Here is a 21,397-nt window from a genome sequence, read left to right on the forward strand (position 1 = left end):
AAATGGCTTTTGTTAATTTACAGCTCGGCAAGGACTGCACTGTACTAGTCCTATGCTTAAAGACTTTGCTGTTTAAATGACAAAAGACTTTGTCATTTTCTATCTCGGCGTGGATAGCCTGCACTCCTGAGGCACAGCCGGGAGCTTTGTTTGTGTAATACTGTTTTTAAAATTTGTGTGTTTAATTGATTTAAGAATTGCGCACCTCTCCCTCACCTGTTAGTCTGGTTGGGGCACTTATTCCTACTTCCCAACACCCGTGCAGCTGATCTGAACGCTGCCACGGTACAGGGAATCGCCATTACCGCCATCAGCGAGCGAGCCTGCCGCCAGGCCACGCCCACGTTACCAGGCCACGCCCCTCTAACTAGGCCACGCCCATACCGACTACTTAAAGAGCTGACGCCCAGCCTTCTGTTGATCCTGCACTCCTGAGGCACAGCCGGGAGCTTTGTTTGTGTAATACTGTTTTTAAAATTTGTGTGTTTAATTGATTTAAGAATTGCGCACCTCTCCCTCACCTGTTAGTCTGTTTGGGGCACTTATTCCTACTTCCCAACACCCGTGCAGCTGATCTGAACGCTGCCACGGGACAGGGAATCGCCATTACCGCCATCAGCGAGCGAGCCTGCTGCCAGGCCACGCCCACTTTACCAGGCCACGCCCCTCTAATTAGGCCACGCCCATACCGACTACTTAAAGAGCTGACGCCCAGCCTTCTGTTGATCCTGCACTCCTGAGGCACAGCCGGGAGCTTTGTTTGTGTAATACTGTTTTTAAAATTTGTGTGTTTAATTGATTTAAGAATTGCGCACCTCTCCCTCACCTGTTAGTCTGGTTGGGGCACTTATTCCTACTTCCCAACACCTGTGCAGCTGATCTGAACGCTGCCACGGGACAGGGAATCGCCATTACCGCCATCAGCGAGCGAGCCTGCCGCCAGGCCACGCCCACTTTACCAGGCCACGCCCCTCTAACTAGGCCACGCCCATACCGACTACTTAAAGAGCTGACGCCCAGCCTTCTGTTGATCCTGCACTCCTGAGGCACAGCCGGGAGCTTTGTTTGTTTAATACTGTTTTTAAAATTTGTGTGTTTAATTGATTTAAGAATTGCGCACCTCTCCCTCACCTGTTAGTCTGGTTGGGGCACTTATTCCTACTTCCCAACACCCGTGCAGCTGATCTGAACGCTGCCACGGGACAGGGAATCGCCATTACCGCCATCAGCGAGCGAGCCTGCCGCCAGGCCATGCCCACTTTACCAGGACACGCCCCTTCCTTTGTATAAAACATGTGCAGCACGCGTACGCGCAGCGGACGGGCGCAGCGGGCGCGCCTAAGGCAAGCCCGTCTGGGCCCGTCCGGGCCCGGACGGTCCCAGGCCCAGCCACTATGCCCTTCTCTCCCAGGAAACACCCTGCCTATACCCGTGATATGCTTCTGGCTTTGAACCCACATAAACATCCCTCCTGCAATTACACCCACTTGGGAGATAACCCATTCACCGGCTGCAGTCTCTGCAATCCGCCCGGCGCAGAAACTGAACGCGGCGGCCTACAGTTGGGTCTTCTTAACTGCAGGTCGCTTGTTAAACACGCCCATGAAGTAAACCTTTTGATCTCGGACCATGCCATGGACATTCTGTTTCTCACTGAAACATGGCTCACCTCCAACAACGGCCATGACATTGTCAACGCACTCCCCCCGGGCTACCAAATCTGCTCACTGAATAGACCGTGTGGCAGAGGAGGGGGTCTAGCCATAATACTTAAAGATTCCCTCACTTGCAGAATCTCGGATGGCAACATCAAAGACTGCGAAAACTGTCACTTCACTATTCAAATTTCACCAGAAACTTCTCTGTCGGGGCTGCTTGTATATCGCCCCCCGGACAAATCGCAGAGTTCCCCAGCAAGCTTATTGACCATATCACCCTTGAGGCTACGACTTCTTCTAACTACCTCTTATTAGGGGATCTTAATCTTCACTTCTTGGACCCTGCTGACACTCCTGCAGCTGAACTACTACTGGATATCTCCTCCATTGGTCTCTGCTTAAAGAACTCACAAGCCACCCACGACAAAGGACAGTTACTAGATCCAATCTTTACAAACATTCTAGGCCTCAAGACATGCGCGCACCTCCCTCTCCCCTGGACTGACCACTTCCTGGTCCCGTTCGAATGGCACATCAATACTCCCCCACCCCAACCGCCAAAAATCAGAACACTTATCAGGCGCTGGCACAAACTGGTCCCTGAAGATTGGGCAGCCATACTCACGGAAAATACCCCCCTCCCCACTCAAAACTCCTTTACTGCCGATACTGAATTTAACACATGGCTCAACCAATCATTGGATTGCCTCCTACCGAGATCCAGCACCCTTAAACGTACCAAAAGAGTTAACCCCTCTCCCTGGTACACTCCTGAATTGAATCTCTTATGAAGGGAATGCAGGAGAAATGAACGCGCATGGAGGAAAGACAAGACAGCAGACAAAAAAGACAGGTTTCGGGCTTCCATAAAAACGTACAAACTTGCGCTCCATAAAACCAAAAGCGCATTCTATGAAGATAGAATTAAAAACTCAATCTGCTCCATTCAGGAAACCTTTTCCATTCTTAAAGAACTTCTTCACCCCCCAGATCCCCCTGCGAAACCCCTGGACCCCATAGCCGCGGAAAATAAATGCATCAAACTGGCTACCTTTTTCGACGAGAAAATTCAAAAAATCCTCGCATCCCTACCACCCTTAGATGCCGGTTGCACAGAAGGGGACCTCCCCTACCCTTCCCCTGGCTACAGCCCTCCTCCTGACGCCCCCATACCTCTTCTTGATATCTTCGGCCCAGTATCCACGGAAGAGGTAGCCGCGACGCTGGCCACAATCAAGAGTGGTTCTCCCAGCAACCCGGTCCCGCTACGCTTCCTGAAAGAAGTATCCGCCACCATCATCCCTCCTCTCACGTCTCTCATCAATGCCTCCCTAACACAGGGAGTAGTCCCTCCCAGCTGGAAAGCGGCGGTGGTCAAGGGTCTTTTGAAGAAACCTTCACTGGACCCCCAGGACCTAGCCAACTAACGGCCAATCTCCCTCCTCCCAGGAAACAGCAAAATCACGGAGAAGCTAGTGAATAAAAAACTATCACTATTCCTAAAAAGCAACAACCTCCTTAGGAACTCCCAGACTAGCTTTCGCCCAGGCCAGGGCACTGACACCGCCCTCCTGGCGGCAGTGGAGGAGGCCAGAAGCATTCTGGACTCAGGAGGATCAGTGGCAGTGATCCTCCTGGACCTCAGTGCGGCCTTCGACACTGTCAATCACCAGGTTTTAATCCAGCGTCTGAGAGACATTGGAGTAAGGGATATGGCTCTGAAGTGGCTTTTGTCATTTCTTAGTGGCCGCTCCTTCCAAGTCTGGGAGAACGACAGCCACTCCCCCGCGATCCCCCTCCGCTGTGGAGTTCCGCAGGGCTCATCTCTTAGCCCGACGTTATTCAACGTTTATATGTCTCCACTGGAGGAATTGGTCACCCCGTTTGGTGTGTCAATTATTAATTACGCAGACGACACCCAGCTGGTGGTGACCCTCTCACATCCTCATCAAGATCCCTCCGATCTCCACAGTTGTCTTACTGAAATCCACAGATGGATGAACACCTCAGCCCTAAAACTCAACGGGTCCAAGACTGAAATCCTGCTACTTGAAGCTGCTTCACTGGCTCCCAGTCAGAGAGAGGGTTGTCTTCAAAGCCCTCTGTCTGGCTCATAAACTACTTAATCACAAAGGTCCACCCATTCTTAATAACTTTATCACTCCCTACAAAGCTACCAGAGCACTTCGGTCAAATCAAGAGAACTTCATTTTTGTTCACAGAGTAAAAAAAGCACGGTCTGGAGGCTGCCGCTTCTCGGTACACACCGCCAAACGGTGGAATAGCCTCCCCCGGAGATTAAGGACCGAACCAAACCTCCTTCAGTTTAGGAAGGCACTGAAAAATCTTCTCTTCCCCTGATCCATTCTTCCCTTCCGTTGATGTTCCCTCTCGACTCCAGGTTCCAGCACCGGGTGCTCCAGGGTTACTGCGCGCTCTACAAAAACCTTAATAATAATAATAATAATAATAATAATAGCACTGTGCTAATCCTATGCTTAAAAGCTTTGATAGAAAAACAGACATTTGAGGTGAGCAGATCTAGAGTGTCGCTGATGTTGAGAGTGCTCTAACAGGAGCTGCTTTCCACCTAAACTGAGACCTACCCAGAGTTCTCTCCTTCTTTTTTTGCATATATATATATATATATCGTGTCAGCAACACTCCCAAATGCGCAACAACGCAAAAACAGAGAAACGGACACTTCCTTCTTCGTTTGGAAAAGCCGGTGTTTTTTATTTATTTTTCAAAAGTGAAATGCAAGTGCTCCAAACATCCAGACGCGTTTCGGCGAACCCAGTCGCCTTGCTCACTGGAAAAACATTACATGTGACCCAACAATTTTTAAATCACCATGCACCAATAAAATGTTGAGAAGTCATGTGACACGAACATAGCCATGGTAAACAGACTTAACAAACCATTCCTTTTATAATATAAAGCGCTGTCAAAAGTGTGCAACTTGATAAATGTTTTTCCTCACACATAGTGGCCTTAACTTTGTAGCATTTCCTCATTGTTAAACAATTATATCTGTATAAATACATTGGTATAATTTCCTAAAGATTGTAAACGTCATAATAAAGGGATCATGTGCATTTTATAAACTCCTTTGTATGGTACATTTAAAAAAAAAATTAAAATAAAAATACACATGAATTAGTTCACACAAAAATTCATAGCTGCATAATACAAAAATCTTATGCTGTGAACTTCAAAAGATTATTATAATCCAATAGTATACATCCCTGACATTTGTACCAAAATTTTATAGGATATCCCCAATAAAAATGCTAAGACCAAAAAACCTAATAATATATAAGCGTTATGTAGATTCACTGACTTCCACAAATAAATTAACAACCCTGTGCCTAAAGTGTCGTGTGCATAAAAAATGTTTGTATAGTATATTTAAAACTATACTATCTTTAACAACCCAAAACATTAAACCTGGGTAATCCTAATGGAAATGTTATGGTACCCCAGCCGGGATCCATTTTAATGCGTTGTAAAGTTGGGTAGGGAGAAGGACATACAAGCTGATTCTTTACCCAAAAAAGTTCCCAACTAATTAAATTTGTAAATATCATGACAATCCAAAAATAGAAAGAGTTTCAAAGGTTATAGGCGTACAGTAAAGACCAAAAACATCCAAGGCCAAACTCATGCATAATAGTCAATGTACACAAACCGTCAACAAACCCGTGCACGTGTGCCAACAAATAGCATAAAACCAATCATCCATAAAAAATATAAATTCATGGTATAATACACATAACTTGACCACAAGACAAGTCTAAAAACAATTCATATCCATATAGACTAAAATGCATAAATATATATAATTTGATGTTATATTATAAAAGCATGTATAAAAAACCTAAAAAACCTTATCAGTGTATTGTTATTCATCTATCTTGATGTATTTGAGAGGATTTATAGATAATAGTGCAGATCCTCGCAAATATTGAGCCCCCTCGGGTTTTTTTGTGTCGAGCTCAATAATATATTTAGTTTCGAGCTGTCTAGGAGTCTTCTCCCTATTTCCCCCTCTTTTGCTTTGAGGGACATTGTCAATTACAAAATATTGCAGAACATTAAGATTGATGTTATGTTCCGACTTGACATGTCCCGCCACAGGGTATGTAGGGTCTGAATTGACAGTAGCCCTCAAGTGCTGCAAAATTCTTCCATGCACTTGAAATTCTGGGCCCGATGTAGGTAAATCCCATTTACCGATTTTGAAATACCGAATCCTACCGATTCGGTATTCAAAAATCGGTAAATGGGATGTAGGTCCCAACATCTGGATTCGTTACCGAATCCTTAACAATTCTTAAATTACCGATTTGGTAAATACCGAATCGGTAATGCCCATTCATTCCTATGGGCTTTGAAGCCCATAGGAATGATTAGGCATTACCGATTCGGTATTTACCAAATCGGTAATTAAAGAATTCACAAGGGTGCAGGGGGTGTCACTTTGACACCCTCTAGCACCCCCAAAACGGCCATGTGTGCAATGTGGCACACAGACATGCCCTAAGGGCACGTCTGTCTGTCACATGGCACATGTGTACATGCACAGATGTGCATGTACACAGGAATCGGTTTTTTACCATGGATTTGTATTCCATGGTAAAATACCGATTCTGTAAGCCATGTGCTGCCGGAACATAGGCTACCTACATTGCATTTTCGGTAATTTTACCGAATCGTTATCATTACCGAATCGGTAAATATTACCGACTCGGTAATTTTACAGATTCGTTATCATTACCGAATCGGTAAATATTACCGACTCGGTAAATTTACCGATTCGGTAATGATAACGATTCGGTAAAATTACCGAAAATGTGCCCCTACATCTCCATTGCCCTTTACCGATCGGAAACGGCCGAAAATCGGTATTTTCGGCCGATTCCGATCGGTAAAGGGCTACCTACATCGGGCCCTCTGTGCTTCCCACATAGTTTAATCCGCAAATGCATTTTAAAACATAAACGGCATATTCGGTTTTGCAAGTATAATGCCCACCGATTTTAATCGGAACATCAGAAAAGGCATTCTTGTAAGAACAGGTGTTTACTCCAAACTTGCATGCCCAACAGGTACTGAACTTAAAAAAGCCTTTCTTTTGGGAAAGCCAATTATTTTTACTATACAACTCAGGACTGGTCTTAACCAAATCACTACGCATGGAAAATGCCTTACGGTAGGTAAAATTAGGTTTAATCGGTAAAACTCCTTGCAGAACAACATCAGTTAAAACAATCGGCCATTGATTGTTGATAATTTTCCTGATTGTGTGCGACTGCCTGCTATATGTTGTTATAAATCTACAAGATCTCACCGAGGATTGCTCTAAAATATCCATAGTTTCAAGGCCTACACAACAGTTGGTCATACTTTTCTTAGGACCATGAATCAATTCTGATCTTTCTTTTTTGTTTGCTTTTTTCATGGCCAGATCTAATTTATGACCATTATAGCCTTGTTCCAACAGTCTATATTTTGCAGTGGCTTGTGCCTCATCTAGGGCCGTTGCTGTACTACAAGCTCTACGGATTCTCAAAAACTCCCCATAGGGTAAGCTTGCAATCATGTGGTGAGGATGGAAACTGGAGGCGTGCAATAATGTGTTGCCTGCTTTCGGCTTCATATATAGACTAGTTTCAATCTTATTATTCTGCACACACACCTGGATGTCTAAAAAGGTGGTAGTTGAGGGATCAGTATGAGATGTAAACTTTAAACTTAAATCATTGTTATTGATGAGGCACACAAAATCATTTGCCTCCTCTTCAGTCCCTTTCCAAATAATAAAAACATCATCTATATAACTCCACATTTGTATGATGTGTTGTTCGTAAAGTGCCTTGTGCTCTTTCTTGAGGACATGCTCCTCCCACCATCCCACATGCGTAGCTGGGGGAGAAGCATGCCCCCATTGCTTCACCCTGCTTTTGCTTATAAATCCTGCAATCGAATAGAAAATCATTGTTGAACAAACACCACTGTATGATTTTCAAGATCATTTTGTTGTGTTGATACATGTTGATGTTTCTATGCTTTAAATAAAACTCAATGACATGAAGATCATCATGATGTCTAATACACGTATAAAGTGAAGCAATGTCTAAAGTTAAAAACAAATAATCGTTGGCCCACTGCACATTACTGAGTTTAGATAAAAAGTCTGTAGAGTCTTGTAAAAACATAGGCAAAGAGAGAGTCTTGTAAAAACATAGGCAAAGAAGCAACATGTTCCTGAAGATAAAAATCAACATATCTGGATGTACATTCGAAAATGCTTTTAATTGCAGATATATTATAGGTCGTCCTTGCAATGGGTCCAGTCCTTTGTGCACTTTAGGAATGAGATAGAACGTGGGTAAAATAGGATGCTCTTTATATAGAAATTTAATTTCATCCTTGCTGATAAGCCCCTCACGCTGCCACTTCATCAAACCATTCCTATAATCACCATTCATTTTCTTCCCTGCGACTCCATTGCTTAACTCATAGCATTCAACATCATTCAGGTGACTATATGCCTCTTTCCTGTAGGATTCCTTGTCCCACTGGACAATGTTTCCCCCTTTGTCCGCGTTGTTGATGACTACAGAGTCATTATTTTTGAGTTTGGTCATTAGCTGAAAATAGTCTTTACTTTTGCCTTTAGGTTTGACTTTGTGGTTGCACGTGTTTTTAGACAAAGATTTGAGTTCATCCGTAATTCTGTCAGGTAAAATGTCTACTGCGTCTCTTGGCATTATGGGGACAAAAGTTGAAGGAGCTTTAAAAGGAAGTGCCGAGGAAATGTTGACATTTTCATGCTGTGCCATACTTTGAGTACTACTTTCTTCAACTTCCAAATCAGATAAATCTCCCTGTAATGCATGAAGCGTGGTCAGTAACGGAATCTGGCCCGCAGTTAGGATTCCTTTGTTGGCTCGGGCTGGGACAGCAGTCTTATGATTTCCATGAGTTTTTATTGTGAAATATTTGGTTAATTTCAATTTACGGATAAATTTATAAACATCCACATGGGTTTGAACCAGATTGAAGCTGCTTTCCGGACAAAAACTTAAACCAAGCATTAACAGTTGTTTTTCAGCCTCTGTTAATACTATGTCCGTTAAATTGATGATAGTTGGATTACAGAGTGTTTTTACCTGTGCCAATTTTTCTTTTTCTGTTGTCCTCTGCCTTGCGTGCCTGGAACACTTGCGTCGTTCCCTCCTTCTGCGATTCCTTTCTTTGTTTGAACTCCTTGTTGGTTTCTCGGTCGAAGGGTTTGTTTCCTTTGCTCCTTTATAAAATCCATCTCTTCTCCATATGAGAGAGGACCCAGTTCTAAGGAAGCAACCTCCGTACTGCTGGACAAGGCTGGATTCTGAGCTGGACTGTGCTATACCTGTGGCTGAGGCCAAACCACTATTTGTTGTTGACATTGTTTGAACACCTTGTCGGTTAAGCACTTTCTGTTTTTTGACATGATCATATTTACGCGCAAAAGTAAACACCCGTCCTTGTTCATAATCATTTTTGTCTCTAGCGAACTTCCATATTTTTCTGGTCTTAATTCTGGTCTTAATTGTTCCCTCGTGTTTATTTTTCCTCTCGAGCATTTCTTTAATGCTGTTTGCCACAAAGTCTTTATTAGTATCGTTGGTGAGAGCGTCTATTTCATTTTGTATGCGTGTTATTTCCCCAAGATCTTTGTCTCGATCTATTCTGGCATACTTGATGAGGAGGCATACCAGTCTCATTGAGGCTTCCAAATTACTCTCCGCCCACTTCTTCAGGAGTAACAGATTAGGGTGCTCAAAGTTCAGGGCCAGCATAGTTCTATCCCTTTAAATATACAGATTATCTCCACTTCAAGACCGGCAACACTATACCAAACGCTTCTCCAAAATACCTCTCCTCTTGCCTCCAATGGTCATACGAAACAACACGACTTACTGCCAACACAGGTAATATCCTCGTACTAGTCCTCCGACCGTCCAGGGAACAACCGCGATGAAAGCGGGACTTCTCCTTTTTTCGACCAGGCAAGGGGCTGCGACCGGAATATGTATATCCAATCCACTTTTAGCTACATGATTGTCTGTATGGGTTATTGATTGGTTGTCTGAGTATCTGTATGGGTGACTGAGTGTCTGCCTGGGTGGGTGGGGGGTATGACTCAGTGCATAGATACGTGACAGGGTGATTCTCTGGGTATATCGGTTCAAGAGTATATCTGTGCAGGGCTGTATGGGTGGTTGAGTGTGTGTATGGATGTGTTGGTGAGTGAATGGATGTCTTCTTTGCATGACTGACTAGGTGTGTGAGTAACTCTATGGATGAGTGGTGGTGTGTGAGTGTATGTATAGGTGTATGAGTGCATATGGTAGTTCTGTATTGATGAGTGACTGCATATATGACTGACTGTATGTGTGAATGAGTGGATGTGTGTGTGGAATTAGGAATTAGTGAATGGGTATGCAGTAACTGGTATTGGTGTGTCTATGGTTGCAAAAGTGGTAGTCTGTATATTAGAGTGTGTGTATATCAAAGGTAAGCATGGGCGGAAAATCCGTTACGGTCGCGGATTTTTCGGATTTTCGGTAAATCCGCAATCCGCGAACTCTCGCGGATGTCGCGAAAATACGCAAATCCGCGCGAAGCGGATTTTTTGCTTGTGTTCGCACTGCTCGCGGTCCGCGGCGCGGGCAGCAACAATCTCGCACGACGCCGCGCCTCGCGAATAGGGCGAAATTACCGAAAAACGAGTTTTGCAAAAGCAAAACCAACGAGCAGGTGCAAAAGTTCGAGCTCATCATTTGTAACCATTTACCTGTAGTGCTTCCTGAAGGGGCCCTCCAGAATCCGGTTCCCTACTTGCAACTATTGTGTGACCCTGCTCTGACAGTCACAGAATAGTTACAAGTATGCCATTGCATCCTGTTATTTCAACAAAAAGGAAAGGGAGCAGACAAGCAGGTGCCAGCCTTCATTAATGTCAGTTGGGGCAGGGCAGGTGTTGTTGTTTGCAAAACTTAAAGCACTTAGCAGGTGTGCTTGGCTTTGCCACAATAATGTACACTCACTGGTCAATCAGAGGGTGCTGTGATGACACCGAGGGTGGCATGGGTGTGCCAGCCAGAGGGTGGCATGGGTGAACCAGAGTGCCAGTGTTGACAGAGGATGGCAGTGCTTTGCTTTGCCCCAATAATGTACACTGGTCAATCAGAGGGTGCTGTGATGACACCGAGGGTGGCATGGGTGTGCCAGCCAGAGGGTGGCATGGGTGAACCAGAGTGCCAGTGTTGACAGAGGATGGCAGTGCTTTGCTTTGCCCCAATAATGTACACTGGTGAACCAGAGGGTGCTGTGATGACACAGAGGGTGACATGGGTGAGCCAGAGGATGGCATGGGTGACCAAAGAGAGTGCCAGTGGTGACAGAGGGTGGCAGTGATGAAGAAAGCCTTGCAAACAGGCTGGGCACATAGAAACAACAAGTTCGCAAAACTGGCGACCCGACAAGTAAGTTCGCAATTTGCGAAATTGTACAAAACCCTCGCGAACTAGCAGAAACCCGTGCGAACACACACCCCCAAAAAAAATACGCAAATCCGCGAGAATTCGCGGATTTTGCGGATTTTCGCAATCCGCAAATACGCAAATTCGCGGATTGCGAATCCGCAAAATCAGCCCATGCTTAATCAAAGGTTATATTAGGGTGTGAGGAGGTATGCCAGATTGTCATGTGGATGACATCATCCAGTGTTTCTAAAAAGTTCAAGAATGCTATATCTATATATGCCAATGTATATTGAAGAATGATTGATTGTCTGAGAACCTGTATAGGTGCCTGAGTGTCTGTGTGGGTGGGCTGGTGTGTGACTCCCTGCTTGGATGTGTGAGTGGGTGGTTCACTTGGTGTATGTGTTTATGAGTGCGTGTGTTAGGGAGTTTATGGGTGAGTGAGTGTAGATATAGCTGTGTTGGTGAGTAAATGGATGTCTTAGTGGTATATGTGTAAGTAACTACATATGTGAAAGGCAGTATTTGTAAGTGTTGGAGTATATAAATGAGTATATGTGACAATGAGTGATTGTTACAGTGGCTGCAAGGATAAGTGTGTGCTTATATCAGTAATCATTGAAGACAGTATGTATGTGTATGAATAAGTGACGTGGTGTGTGTATAACTGTATAGGTGAGTAAATGGCAGTGTAATTATTTGCGTGACTGACGAGGTTTTGAGTAACTCTTTGGGTGAGTGGCAGTGTGTGAGTGTCTATATTGGTGTATGAGTAGATATATCAGTTCCGAGGCCACGACCTTTTTTAAACCACGCTGCAAACCTCCTCTTCTAGGAACGCCACTCAGGGTTGTAGTCCAAAAGGCAGGCTTCAAAGGGGAAGTCACCTTTTCTAGTACTGATGCTGATAACACTCCTGAGCAGGCTGTCTTTTGTTCATACACACAAGTTGGAGACAAGTGAAAACCTGTCTCCAACCCGGTTTTCTTGTGAGCGTGTGACTCTTAGGGAGCCACACCTCTGGGATGGGCTACTAAGCTCCCGGCAACCATAGAGGTGTCCCAACATCTTGAGAGTGGCTAGAGTAGTGCCCTATGGGATAGCCATATGACACACATTGCAGGACACATGTTACCATATGGGACATAGTAGTGCATTGGCTAGTTACCATAATGGTACCCTCATGTCCCTTTTCTGGGATAAATATTGCATGCCTGGTACCCTCCCCCCAGATCATATTGGATTTGGAGAATGTACCAAAAAAAAGGACTTTACTTCTGCCCTTGTAACTGCACAAAATAGGCTGCATTGTCAGATTACTGCACCTGCTGCACTTTGGGCTTGTGAAATTTGGACTGTGGAAAAGTTTAAGTGACAAAATATGCAAATTCAAAAGTTTCATTCCAGAACCCTGGATCCAGACAGCATAATACCTCAAAGCATGTCTGATAACTGTCCTTTACAAACTTGTCCACTTGTATTATGCTCTAGTTAGCGAATACTCATCCTGGAGCAACATACTCTTACCAGCAACAAAGTGTGAATGCTAAAGTGCTTAAAAATCATATGGCATTCATTTTCCTTCAGGAATCCAATATATATATATATATATATATATGTATACATATATATATACATATATATTATATTGTGATCAAGGGCTCCAGGGCCCGAAACGCGTCATGGCGATCGTGGGTTGCACAGAATAAAGAATAAGCTAAACCATCTGTTTGGGTTCGTTTCGTTTGTCACATCCAGTGGAGGGTGTGGGATCGAAGTTCCTTGTGATATATATATATATATATATATATATATATATATATATATATTACGTTATAGGATAGGAGTAGCCGCTAGGTAGTTATAGCTAGGTCATGTATGGTTTGCTAATAACTTCCAGACGGTTTGATGAAAAAAGTTTCATCCACCTCATGTCCTTCCTGGAATGTTTCAGGGTGATCTGTCAAAGAGGGATCTGAATAACAGGGGGTCCCAAAACATAAAATCCCCATGCATTTTCCATAGGCTTCTTTAAGACAGGTTACAGCTAAAACTGCAGACCAGAATTACACCAAATTTCGCAGGAAGCTAGATTTTGGTCCACAGATTGTGTTTCTTGTGATGTAGGGGGTAATTACAATGGCCGGTGGATCGGCACTGGTGGGTTGGACGGTGCCAATCCACCCGCCATCCCAACTGCATTTACCCCCACCACATTATCATGGCGGGGGTACAGCGGTGGACGGAAAGTCCGTCCGCTGCTTTTCCGACGGTCAGCAATCGTCACGAATGCCAGCCGGGCGGAGCTGGGGCATGATATGGCCATCCATATTATGATGCAGGGTTCAAATTGCCACCATGGAAAGGCTGCTGAGGGAATGCTTTGGGGGCCTGTTGTGGGCCCACGGGGTGGGGGGCTGCACTTGGGGGGTACCAAGCATTGCCATGCACAAGGTGGCAGGTACCGAGCAATGCACAACATGCCTCTTTGGCAATGTCAAAGATGCGGAATGCGACTGCCACGGTGGTGGTCGCATCCTAATTGGCCGTGCAGGACCTCCACACCGCTGGTGGCCAGTCCCAGCTCCACGAGGGCGGCAGGCGAACTAAAGTCCGCACGCCATCCTAAATCTAGGAACCTTCATCAAGAATCGTACTGCTGCATTTTGCTGAATTCACAATCTTTTTCAAGTGTTTTTGGGGCAAATTGTGGTAGGGCCCATTGCAGCAGTCTATCCTGGATAGCACTTGTACAATGACATTGGTTTTAAGCATGTCAATGGGGAGAAATTGCCTAATTGCTTTTTAATCCCCCTTGTTCAATGCGGCTCTGATCTCTTCTGTGGCCACCGTCGAGGATGTCTATGTACTAAACCTTTACAGAAGCTGCAGAGTGTGTCAAACAGAAGAGCATGGTTTTCCAGAAAAGCTGTCAGTTGAGAGTTCATAACTTTCTCAACCAGTTTTGCTGGACAAAGGAATTTTGAAATTGGACAATAGTTATTTTGATCCTGTTCGTTCAAGTTCGGTTTCTTTAGCAGCGGGAGGACTGAAGCCACCTTCCACTGTTTAGGGAATACTCCAGAACTGAACATGGTGTTAAAAATTTTAGTACAGCTGCTACCACCTCTGCAACCAGATACAAAATATTAGGTGGACAAGTGTCCAATTGAGGACCTGATTTTTATTTGGTGAATGACTGAATGACGTGCTCCACTGTTACCGAAGCAAACTCAGTAAAGGTTGGTTTATCTATGGGTACTCCATTGTCCTCATGACGGTTTTGGCTCTGAGACCCACTAGCAGTACATTCATTGAAGAGAAGTTATACTGTCTGTTGGAAGAATCTTTCCAGAGAGTCACAGTAGGTCTGATTCCCTTCTATAGATGTATGAGTTACTGGAGCTGATTTGTGAGTGACTGACTAAGAAGCACCTTAGAGGAATTAATGTAGTTTTTATTTGTTTGATGAAGAATGCTCCTTTTACTTCTAGAACAAGCTTTATTTTTTTGAGAGATACATAATTAGTATTTATCTCTCTCGAAGGCATTTTAGGCTTTCCTCCATACTCCAAGAAGAGGCCAGCCCATCTATACACCCTACTACACACACCTGTCATCTGAGCGAGAGGTCTGAAAGGGGAAACTAATCATCCTCACACGTTACTACACACACCTGTCATCTGAGAATGAGGTCTGAAAGGAGACCAGTCATACTTTCACTGTACTACATACATCTGTCATCTGAGAAAGAGGTCTCAAAGGGGAGACCAGTCCCTCTACACACACTACTATACACATCCGTCATCTGAAAGACAGTTCTAAAAGGAGAAGCCAGTACCTTACCACACCCTTCTATGCACACTTGCCATCTGAGAGAGACGTTTGAAAGGAGATGCCAGTCCCTCTTCACACCCTATTATACATCTGTCATCTGAAAGAGGAACCTGAAAGGAGAAGCCAGTCTATTCACACACACTACTATACACAGCTGTCATCTGAGAGAAAGGTCTCAAAGACAAGGCAATTCCCTTCCCTCACCCTACCATGCATAGCCTTCTTCTGAGAAAGAAGTCTGACGGGAAAGGTCTGTCGCTCCCCATACACCCTACTATGTACAGCCGTCATCTGAGAAAAAAGTCCAACAAGAGAGGTCTGTCCATCCACCATCTTACTATGCATTTCTGTCATTTTAAAGAGGGATCTGAAAGGAGAGTGCAGTTCTTCTCTACTCAATACTAATCACACCCGTCATTTGAGAGATGTCTTATAGGAGAGGCCAGTCTCTCCCCACACTCTATTAACCAAACCCATCATGTGATAGAGAGGTCTGAAAAGAGACGTCAGTCCATCCACACACCCTGCTATGCACATGAGTCACTTGAGAGAGAGGTCTGAAAGGTGAGGCCAGTCCAATTATACACCCAACTACGCATACCCGTCATCTGAGTGAGAGCTTTGAAAGAAGAGGCCAGTCCATCCTTACACTCTACTAAGTACACTGGTCATCTGAGAATGAGCTCTGACAGGACAGGACAGGCCAGTCCCTCCACACACACCTTCTAAGCACATCCGTCATCTGAAAGAAAGGTTAAAAAGGAGAGGCCAGTTCCTTCCCTCACCCTACTATGCATACTATTCTTCTGAAAAAGAAGTCTGACAGGAGATGTTGGTCCCTCCCTATACACCCTAATATGCTCATCCATTATGTGAAATAGAGGTCAGAAAAGAGAGGCCAGTTGCTCTCCACACCCTACTATATATACCGTCATCTGAGAGAGGGGTCTCAAAGGAGTGGCCAGTCCATGCACACACACTACTATGCACAGTCATTATCTGAGAGAGAAGTCTGACAGGAGAGTTATTTCACTCCCCATGCACCCTATTATGCTCATCCATCATGTGAGAGAGAGGTCTGACAGGAGATGTGATCCAATCTTAATGACCTTAGAGTTACTCCCCTTGGGTCAAACAAGGGGGTGCTTTTTGTCACCATGGTGTTGGTGAAATGCACATGTACCTGCACCTACCCATCCTCTTGAACAACAATTGAGATTGGCTCACTACAAGATTCTAATTGGTGGCACTACTTTATTTTCTGGAGGCCATGGCAAAACAAACTTTCTTTCTTTGTTCCTGAAGTAGCACAAGGGATCTCCTCCTGAGACCATCAAAGGCGCCAAGCATGTCAACCTAATCAGTATAAAATTTCACTTACACACATTCATGTCATAGCTACTTTGGGCCATTATAACCCTTAAGCAGCCAGAACTGTTTGGTTTTTTACTCATGACAGAGGAATCCATTCATTAAATGTTTGGAGTACAGATATTTAGTCAATTTTAGACCCACCCACCACTGCATGAGCACTAACCCACACTCATCATGCGGCCTATAATCAAAAGATCTACGTAAGAGCAACCTTTCGGAGCACCCATAGGGCATTGCAGGACCGTCACGACGAGGAGCAACCGCACTATGATGAAGCATGACATCCCTTGGGATGTGGGAGGGCAACAAGTAAAATTCACATTGACTTCCCTTTCTACTCTCTAGATGAATGTCTCCTCTCCTTTCTCAGGAACAGTGACCCCATGTTTTGGTTTACACTAATGTTGGTAAACATACTCCATACAAAGGTTTATTGAGTGAAAAGCTGTTTGTAGAGGTGTAGATTTCTAAATATAGTTTTTGTGAAGTAGACATAAGAATGTAGAGCGGTATCAGCAAGTGTTGCAGGTTGTGTAATAAAATTAAGTGTTTCAAACTGCATGTACTTACCAGTAAAGGAAACAGTGCTTCTCGAACTATTGTGGAATGTGTTAATATAAGCCCTAATGCTTTTATGAAGCCCACTGTACATATACTTTAGCCTTGTGAGGTGTTTGAGTGGTGAGAGTGCTGTTTCTAGAGGGAAACATTGTGCTCAGTGTTGTCAAAGGTGTCTGAAAATGGAATGTGCTACTTTTTATGCTTTTAGGAAATCAGGGTTGATGGCATGTTCTTTATTAGTGAAAAAATACTGTGTGAGGGTGTGGAATTTTTAAGGAGAAAAGAATACCAAGTTAGTGGTACACTAAATATAAATATGTGATCGTGGGTGAAGGTTGTAGGAAAATGTACAAACTATAGTGAAGAATGACCTCTATCATTTATTGACTACTATGTAACTTTTCAGTTTTTAGTTATTTTCTCTTTTTGTAGGAGGAAAATGGAAAACAGAAGTCGTGAACAATAAAACTACGATGCGAGAAAATATATAGAGGAGAAAAAGAAGTCTTGTTCACTTTTGAAAAAACAGGAAACAATTGCTCAGTGAAAGTGAGTAAAACACTATTAATTGGAGAAGTGATAATGGTTGAATTGGATGAGGGACATTTGTAATCCTGCACAAGTGTGTGCTCTGTAGGTCTATTAGTCTCAGAGGAAATAATTATTTGCTGACATAAGCAGCAAAAAAGTGCCTTGTTAACGGCAAGCATGATTATTGCCTTGCTCAGTAGCGAGTACCTGGGCAGGCACAGCTTATCCAGTTTGAAAACATGTGGAAGTACATGAAGAGCTTAGCAGTTCAGCAGCACAAGCTTACTCTGCCCAAGCTAGCCTTAGTGAACACCTTTTAAAAATGGTATGCCGAAGGAACTTTCCTGAGACTTTTTTGCTGGCCGTCTCAAAACAAAACACTGGCATACTAAAGATTATTTGCCAGGCTTAGGTGACTATGGTGGTGAAACTACATCATAATGTGATGAAGACATTATAAATTAGAAAGGTTGGTTGCTTTGTTTGTTTTGTAGTTGTTGATATAGTTTGTAAACTTTTTAGTTGCTGTTGTAGTTTTGTAATGGTGTCAAATTCTTTTTTGTAATAAAACATTTAAGGTTACTACTGATTTGTTTGCTTAATAGCTGTAATAGAATTGAATATTGCTACAATATTGTAATGTTGACTAAAACTGGCAATTCCATATTCAGGGAGTGAAAAAGTGCTCCTGCATGTGTATTTATTGATACAGTAGTCTGCTCATCTTTTATGCCACACAGACTTGTTAAAGAAGAAGCCAATTATTTGACTACCCAAGTTTGGTTGTTTGTCATGCAACAGTGAGGTATCAGTAGAGAGATTAGTTCTTGTCCACATTGTACTATAAAAATCTCTCATACAAGAGAGATGTTTTGGCACAAAGGCCCGTGCATCCTTATACTCTACTCCACACTGCTATCAGCTGGTGAAGATGTGATAGTGGAGAGGGCAGTACTTTTCCACATGTTGCTATATATGCTAGTTACTCTGGAAGGGAGTTTCAGCAGAGTGGTCAATCCCTGGACACAACCTACTATGCATGGCTGTCCCCATGGGGAAAGTTCTCAGGAAGAGGGTGTTGAGACAGAATATCGAGTTGGAAATGTTGACTTACACAAATATCGTTTTGGAAGTATTGTGATTCAGAAATATCAACATCAAGAATATTGTGGTCAAGAATATCGAATTTAAGGTACGAAATACCGTTTTTAAAAATATAGAAGTCATTAATATTGGTTTGCAAAAATATAGTTAGTTAAAATATCGATTTTCTAATTAGTGTTATGTATTTTAGTTCATATTTTAAATGTATGTGTTGTATGTTTTTTGTATAAATATTGTTTATGTCTTTAATATGTGTTATATTTTTATTAGTTATCAATTTTATAATTTATTTTAATTACATTTTGCATTTTGTTTAGTTCAGTAGCTGTTGCTGGTTTATAGGGGAATAGGGTAGGAAGTAATTTAATTATAATAAATCAATGATTCTTTTTTATTTATTTGATTTAGATTTTATAGTGTTAACTGTGGGAAATACTTTATTAGTAATTAATTAATAATTGGTTGTCAATTAATATTAATTAATTCATTGAAATTAAATATGGTAATTGTGCAATTCTTTTTAGGTGCGGTTTGTGGGGTTAGTAGGGGTAAAGGGTGGGAAGTAATTTAGTTTTGGATTAATTAATAATTAGGTCTTAATTTATATTAATTAATCGATTGAAAATCAATTATGGAAATTGTGTAAATAATTTTAGGTGAAGGATGTGGGTTTTATAGAACTAAAGGGTGGGAAGTAATTTATCTTTAATTAATTATTAATTCATTGTTAATGTATACTAACTAATTAATTGATAATAAAAAATGGCAAGTCTGTGATTTTCTTAGGTGTGGGTTTTGGGTTTTATGAAGTAAAGGGTGGGAAGTCATTTATTTTTAATTAATTAATAATTATTTCTTAATTAATATTAATTGATTGATTGAAAATGTATAATGGAAATTGGGTAATTCATTTTAGGTACAGGTTGTGGGGTTTATAGGGGTAAAGGGTAGGAAGTAATTTATGTTTAATTAATTAATAATTAGTTCTTAATTAATAATATTGATTAATGGAAAATTAAATATGGAGTTTGTGTAATGAATCTTTTTGTGGGTTATGGGGTTAATGGGTAAAGTGTGGGTAGTAATTTATGTTGAATTAATTAATAATTGGTTGATCATTATTGTTAATTACTTAATTGATATTTAATTACGTTTTTTTTTTCTGTATCGGTTTTACTTTTTTTATGGGTAAAGGGTAGGGAGGAAATACATTTTTCTTATGTTATAATTAGTTTTGATATAATATTCGTTTTTTAATTGAAAATAAGTTTTAATTGTGTAATACATTTTTTTAGATTAATTTTTTGAGTCGTTTGTGTGGATTATAGGAGTGAAGTGTGGAAAGTTAATTCGTTTTTTGTGCTTTAATTTGTTTTATAATGAATAATATTTAACCAGTACTTAATTATGTTAACCCCTTTGGTGCTAAGACAATTCCCTGCTTTACTCTAATTTCCATTGAAATGACATGGTCAGCTTGGCTGCAGTGCATGACGAGCTGACCTTGTCATTAGCATGGAAGTGGTTAAATATGTAATTCCTTTTATTTTATAAAATTTAGATGTAGGTTGTGAATTGTGTGGTGGTATAGAGTAGGCAATAAAATGTGTAATATTAAATATATTTGTATGTTAATTATTAATATATTTTTAAATGTTTTTATTTATTTAGTTTGTTAAATGTTTTTGTTCTTAATATTTTGTTTGGTTTTACTTTTGAACTGACTGGAGTGAGAATTTTAATTGATACCCCTTTGCAATTAAACATTTTCACTACTGTTGCACTGTTTGGAGTGGGAATAATACATTTTATTTTGCCACTATCCACCACTTTCCCTACTGTTGCACTCACTGGAGTGGGAGTAGTAAGTTTTACCCCTCCGCTATCAAACACTTTCTCCTACTGTTGTACTGATTGGAGTGGAAATAATACATTTGATCCTGCCACTATCCAACACTTTGACTACTGTTGCACTCACTGGAGTGGGAATAGTAAGTTTTACCCCACCGCTATCCAACACTTTCCCTACTGTTGCACTCATTAAAGTGGAATAGTCATTTGTACGCCTATGCAATCCAACACTTTCCCTACTGTTGCACTTACTGGAGAGGGAATAGTAAGTTTTGCCCCTTCGCTATCCAACACTTTGCCTACTGTTGCACTCATTGGAGTGGGAATAGTAAATGTTACCCCTATGCATTCTAAGACTTGCTCTACAGTTGCACTGACTGGAGTGGGAATAGTAAGCTTTCCCTACTGTTGCACTCATTGGAGTGGGAATAGTAATATTTGCCCCTCTGCTATTCAACACTTTCCCTACTGTTCAACTCACTGTAGTCGGAATAATACTTTTTACCCTTCCACTATCCACTGACTGGATTGGTTAATTTCAGTTTAAAGTTTTAATTTATAACAGAATGTTTTTTAATAGATTTTATATATTGATATATTTTCAAATGATAAACTAAATAAATATGTATTATAGTTTATTAAATATGTATATATTGATTATTAAGAACGTGTGCTTAATTGTTCAATTAAGTTTATTTGTTATATTTGCTAAAATCTACTTTTTAAAATTAATTTGAATAATTAATATATTTAATATTTATTATTTTATTTCATATATAGAAGAATCGATATTTTGTACAACTATATTTTTAACATCGATATTTATTTTCCGATATTTTTGTACTTACCTGTTTAAGTATAGGGAGTTGATATTTTTGCATTCTATATTTTTTCATCAACATTTTTGCACTATATCGTTTTTTCATCAATATTTTTTGAATC

The sequence above is a fragment of the Lissotriton helveticus genome, chromosome 7 (genome assembly GCF_964261635.1).
Source record: "Lissotriton helveticus chromosome 7, aLisHel1.1, whole genome shotgun sequence".
Classification (NCBI taxonomy): Eukaryota; Metazoa; Chordata; class Amphibia; order Caudata; family Salamandridae; genus Lissotriton; species Lissotriton helveticus.